Genomic DNA, 6,726 nt, shown 5'->3' with positions numbered 1-6,726 from the left:
TTTTTTCCTCCAAAATCAAGCATGAATGAGCTGCATAATCCAAGGTAAAGCTAGAAACTAACATATGGTAAGTTCGATTACATCAGTTTATCATATCACGATGGCTTCAATTTGCTTCGGAAAGCTGGATACGAAATGTCTGGCACGCTCTTTTGCTTCGTTTCGTGTGGTTGCCACAATCTCCGTCAAATGCCTCCCCGTTTCGTGTAGATCGTAGTAATCAGTCTCAGTATCAATGGAAACACTTTCAATCAATGGAACAATCTTGATCAATTCCAACAGCAACTCTTCTTCACCGAGCACCCAACATAGCCCACAATTTCAACCACCTTGAGAATACTATGTACGAATTTCACAGCAATTGCAGCACTTACAATAGGAAACGACAACTTTATATATCCCTGTCATGATGAAGATCGGCCGATTTACAACTCGTGTTAGGAAAGGAAGATTTATTTTTCAAAAGAAAACAATAAACTCGACTATAGTGAAATTGTACGGATAGAGTTGATGAGGAGTACCAAATATGACGAGTATTTTGAGTAATGCACCTGTGACAAAAATGAAATCAACACACACACAGATAAGACATTGTCTAAATCAATAATAGCACTCTTAAGATGGGAAACATACCATAAAAGTGATCATTCCAATTATGATGATTATGAATTTCTCAATCAAGTTTAAGGCTTAGTGATTCTTTAACTAGTTTTGTGTTTATAATCACTACAACAAGCTGAATTACAGTCTTGACCTTACAGGTGTCTACTGCACCAGAATATCTACGAGGCCACTACAGTATACTTGTGATGTTTGAGAAGTTCGAGAAAAGACTCCGATAGAATGAAAGCAGAGCACCCTAAAATCGAGTCAACACTATGCAGCAAATTATGATTATATATCTCGAAAACATCAGACTGAACCAAGTCTGAGGAAGATCAGAGACATTTTGCAAATGAAATTGTACACAAAATCAATTCAAGAAAGGAACTACAGATTTAGTTCACCTCAATCCTAAAATCGCGTAATTGTGGAGATGGCTTGATCAACGATGTGAAGAAGAGAAGGCTTTGACGGGTTCCGGTGTGAACTTGCACTTCCAGCTGTTTGAGGGAGCATAATTGGGGCAAATCAGGAGAAGCAACAATTGGTATATTGTATACCTGAGAGGGGAAAAAAGTTACATAGTCAGAAAAATGGCAATCTTTAGTTAAATATGAACAAATTTAAATGGAATATATGAACAAAGAATAAGGTTGTGTATGTTTACTCCATTCACTGAGCGAAAATCCAATATGAGCTTTTCCAGCCGAGCTGAATAGCTCGAGTGTTGCTTGGGTTGTAAAACAAAGGAAATACAGATATCATCATCAATAATTAACACACAAAAATTCGGAACTCTCTTCAAAACCAAATTGTTTTCCTCCCCAATGTCAATGAGACAAGATTGGCAGCAGATATCTCCACTCGATGCAACTTCTTATGTACAAAACTTTCAAGCTTGGTGGATCAACAACTTTAATATTCTCTAAGATACGAGAGTATTGTATGTACAACTTCTCAAGATTGGGACACGATGTAAGAAAGTAATGAATCACTTCATCTTCGAAGTTAACATACACCAATCTAAGTCTCTCAGACAGTAAAAAGGAGAATCGAAGCCTAGTGAATACGATGACAATAACATCTTAAGATCTGGGAAGGGATACATATAGATAAACAAAAGTGTCAACTTGAACCTCTGAACTTCCTTATTCAAAGTACACTAAATTGTCAATTGCACAAGCCATGCTCGAACCGTTATCTTCAAAATCTTCTTCCCCATATCAAATAAAACAACAGCGAAGTAAAAATTGGAATAAGAAAATACACTAGCATACATTAAAGTATATGATAATTTATTATATCGATTTTAATAATATTTAACTCTATTTCATTGAATAAATTAAAGAAATTGTACTTGGGGTAGGCGTTTCACAAGCCAATTTATTTCGTGATAATTTGTTATAATTTCGTTACATATTGTTATTGTATACTATTATAGCGTATTTTTTATAGAATATTTCTGTGAATTATCCTAATGTGTCAAATTGTCCAAAAAATCATGAACTTCGTTCAATATCACCAAATTTAAACGCCAGAATAAAAAATCACAAAATTTAGATTTATTTACAATTATTTCAGTGGAAAAATCAGTTGTCAATGTACTGTATAATACTCCATCTATCTTCGAAAAATATGAACATTTGGTTTGGCATGAATTTTAATGCATAATTGGTAAAGTAGGAGAGATAGATATAAAAAGTTTTTAAAATATTTTTAGTGAAGAATGATTCATAGTTTATTAAAAAGAGAAAAGAGTTTTTAAAATTAGAATATTCATACTTTTCAGAATAGATCGAAAAAAAGAAAAAATTCATACAAGGGAGTAACGTATTGTTAATTTTTACAACTAAGCCACGTCATTTTGTGTATTAACATAATTTGATTTTCAAATTATCATATTAAATACAATTTCACAAAAATCGACATTAGATAATTACAAACTAATTCAAATTTCACTATCTATCCGTCTAACTTTTTAGTTACTAAGATAGTACTAAAATTTATCACAATTCATGAATTTTCGAAATTTATTAGTACAATCGTAATATATTGGAAGTTGGCTGTATGTTGTTAATTTAATTCTGAGTTGTGTAACTTGTGTTCAATAGTACTTGTTTATTTTGAGTTGTGTTCAATATACTTGACGACAAAGATTTATTAAAATAAGCACACGACAGTGACATGGTTTTATAATTGAGAAAAGGTAATGGATCAAAATATAAAGGTGACGGAAGCACTGATGATATAGTCAGATTATTTTCTACTTTAGTTCAATGATTGTTTAATATTTGTCGTAAATAAATAATATTTCTGCATGTATTCTGTTACATTATTGAAACTTAAATTAGTGGCTAAATGACAGGTGATTTTTCTAATTTTAATAATTATGTTACGTATTTTATTTTATTTTTTCATTTTCAAGTTATAAAATAAACTATTTTTTGAAATCAATTGTGGAGTATATTATACGTGTTTTTTGCACATATTTCCAAATTTCTAAAACGACGCATTGAAAATAACTCAATTTTTCCATATAAATTTCTAAACTTTTTTAAAATTCTGATTTTGTATATCAATTTTACAAATCAATAAATTAATTACAAAATTAATAAATTAATTATATGTGATTGCTCACATGAAAAAATAAATATACCATATCAATAATCGGAATATCGGCAGGAAAAATAAATATACCATATCAATTTTCATTTCAATTAAGCCTATTATTATATCGATCTTGATTATAATATTATTTTATCAAAATAATTTACTACTACACATAATGAAAATATATATACCATAATTAGCTGTGGACTCCAATTTTGAGATACATGTGCAGTATAGCTGTTTGCACATTATTTTGGTTAATTAAGAAATATAGTTTTTTTTTATTTCTTGTAACTTGAAACTTGCTTAAAAGATTAATCAACTTTGACTTTCTTGATTTGTGCATCATTATGAGATTCGTTGTCTGAACATACTTTAAACATAAAAATCACATAACAACATGCAAATGTAAGAAGAATTTCTAGAAAAACCAAACTAATTGAATTTGTACATGATCTGTAATACAAAAGAAAGTGATAGATCTTACCCTTGCTTTCATTTTATTTCCGAAACAAAATTACAATCGCAACAATTTCTCAAAATTATTTAAAATACGATGAGAAATATGAGTTCAATCTTCACTCACCAATGTCGATGACTAGAGTGATAACTGTTCATTGAAAGGCCCATAACCGGAATACCGAAAGAAGCTTCTAGAAACATGCGTTGCTGATATGACTCAATTGTAGTGCTTCCATCCATCAAATCCTTCATAAATCCTTTATAGTAATTCTTCAACTTTTTGAGGATGCTCAAATACTGGAGCTCTTTCCACTTGAGTTTCGCCTTCTTGTAGAGCCTCGGCAGGGAAAAGCCGTGACGGGACCTTTTCCTGCCAAGGCGAACGGTGGGGAGCCGAGGCCGTCTGCGGCCGAGGCTCCACCGGAAGGGGGTGGCGGAGTTGCGGCTGAGGCGGAGGCTGAGGCTGAGGCTTTTTGGGTTGAGGGGGGCAGTTTCGGAAGACATATTTTGGGTGGAAATGGAGAGAGAAAAGTGTTGACATATAGAGTGGTTATAGAGCATTTATATACTATATAGGGATAAAGTTTGGTGGTGTGACATTACTACTCCTATTAAGTTAAATTTATTCCTACGTTTGCCATTAGGAGTCTCATTTTTTAGCGACATAGATTTTAAGAAACATTGAAAAAAGTGATTGAAAAAAAGTCAGTAGAATATGAGTCTCAATTGTATATATTAATTTTAAATAAAATGTGAGTGGAATGAGTTAGTAGAATGTGAGACTCTAGTATCATTTATGGTAAAAGTGAACCGGGACTTCTATTTGCGGACCGACTAAAATGGAAAAACGGGACTTCTATTCGTGAATGAAGGGAGTATAGATCTAACTAGGGCATTTTCGTAAATACATGTTGTTGGCGTGTTGCTTCCTTTTTTTTTTTGGCAAATTGTATTAAATGCGCCTTCACTTTCTGTTGGAGTCCAAGATAAATAGATAGTGAATTAAGTGGAACGTGAATAAAAGTAAGTATAAGTATAAGAATAAGAGATAAAAGAATAAAGAGATATAAAGTAAGGGATATTTTTAAATAGGTTGAATTTTGTTCAAAAAAAATGATTGAAACACTACTGAAACGAAGGAAATACATGATGTTGTCCAACTTATATTTTGATATTTTTCATAAGGTTATTCATGTAGAGATTTCATGAGGGTAATCGTTGTATAAAATCAGGCAATAGAATATTAGTATACTTGAGAGTTTGAGAGCAAATTTTGTACAAAAAGAAATCACGTGAGAGTTATTGATTTTAGACTCAATAGAAAATTCATATACTACTAATCAAGAGTACTTTTTTACATAATGAAATCATTTGAAAGTTATTGTTTATAGACTCGATAGAAAACTTATATACTCAAGATCATTTTAGGCAAAATGAAATCATGTGAAAGTTATTGAATTTAGACTCAACAGAAAAAATCATATATAATCTAGATCTTTTTTACACAATGAAATATGTGAAATTATTGTATTTAGACTCAATAGAAAATTCATATATTCATGAGCAATTTTTTATAAAAATTTTTAGACTCAATTACTACTACTAATATTTTTCCTTATTCCATATACATCTCCATTATTTATAATATCAGTATTATTTTTGTGACAAAAGAAACTTTTTTACATGTAATAACATGTAAATTTAAACGCAATGATAAAATCAAGTTGTATTAAACAAAAAATCAACTTTTTTATGTTATTTAATTAATTTATGGCCGGCCACATTATGGCCGCATAGCTTTATTCTTTTCATTTTTTATTTACCAAATCATGAGAGTTACTCCATGTTAAAGTGATATGCACAAAATGTATTCATTGGTACGATAATTGCAACGTAATGATCATAAAAATTAATCACTTTGTTTGTAGCAAACAAACACATAAGCAATGCCAAGACATGAATACAAATCCAAACTTTACCTAATTAATAAAATACAAGGATTAATGATGATTGCGTGTTCAAATTTGGGGTTTAGCAATTTTGATGATACAAAGCTTACTTCAAGATCAAATTAAGACTCCATTTCAAAATTTTGGTCGGATTTAATTTATGCGATTAATTTTAGAAGGAAAAATATACTGCACATTATGATGATTAATTAATCTGAGTAGGTATGAAGCGACACAGGCTTAAAATAAATACAGCTCTGTTGAGAAGTTCACTAATTTCGAAAATTTGACCTACGCTTGCCAATGCATGAGAAGGAATACTACTTCCCAAATGTTGCCATAAATTACTCACTTTCCTTTTTAATTTTTCACAATTAAAACGATCCATTACTAAAATAGAAACAATTTTATTTCTACTTTATTCCATTTCTCTTATTTTACTCTCTCCATTTAATATACAAAATAAAACTACATAAACTTTCTTCATAACGATTTCAGATTCTTTTTCTTTCTTCAAAAATTCAAAATTATAGTCTTGTTAGAATTGTTTATTTAAATCAAAAGATTCGAATTATATTTTATGTTAATATTTTAATTTTTATTTGATTTTTTTAAATAAATATTTTTATGAAAATATAATATTAGAAATATCAATAACACTTTTCAATATATCATAATCAAATTAAATGTGTAGAATAAAACAAATAGTGTTAAATGTGCATTAAACGAAATTTATGCTTAAAGATATCTCATATAAAGTTCTACTATATGGAGTAGTATCTAGGTTAAAATAAAAATATCAATAATTCTAGATATCTCATATAAAATTGGGCTTCTGAGTTCTGTTTGAGGAAAATATTTTGAAGTTACAAAAATCGTCGCCTGAGTGATTCGAACACTCGCGGGGAAACCCCATGTACTTAGCAGGCACACGCCTTAACCACTCGGCCAAAGCGACGGTCTGTAACTTACGGTTATAATAATAAGGTATATACCTTCTATCACTATCTTCGACACCCGGAGAAAATACGTTTAGGCTTGTTATTAAACGGGAATTAATTCTAACTCCCACATGAGAAAAAAAAGTAAAAGATCTCGAGAA

General features: G+C 30.5%; 1 non-coding gene across 1 annotated transcript; it reads right to left on the bottom strand.

Moving 5' to 3' along the window:
• Positions 1–6,500: 6,500 nt before the first annotated feature.
• Positions 6,501–6,582, bottom strand: TRNAS-GCU. Its single transcript has one exon. It is a non-coding gene; the product is annotated as a tRNA-Ser (tRNA).
• Between the last annotated feature and the right edge of the window lie 144 nt (positions 6,583–6,726).

The sequence above is a fragment of the Salvia splendens genome, chromosome 3 (genome assembly GCF_004379255.2).
Source record: "Salvia splendens isolate huo1 chromosome 3, SspV2, whole genome shotgun sequence".
Taxonomy (NCBI): domain Eukaryota; kingdom Viridiplantae; phylum Streptophyta; class Magnoliopsida; order Lamiales; family Lamiaceae; genus Salvia; species Salvia splendens.
The sequence above is the reverse complement of the archived record's forward strand: the minus strand, read 5'-3'. Positions and strand labels throughout refer to the sequence as shown.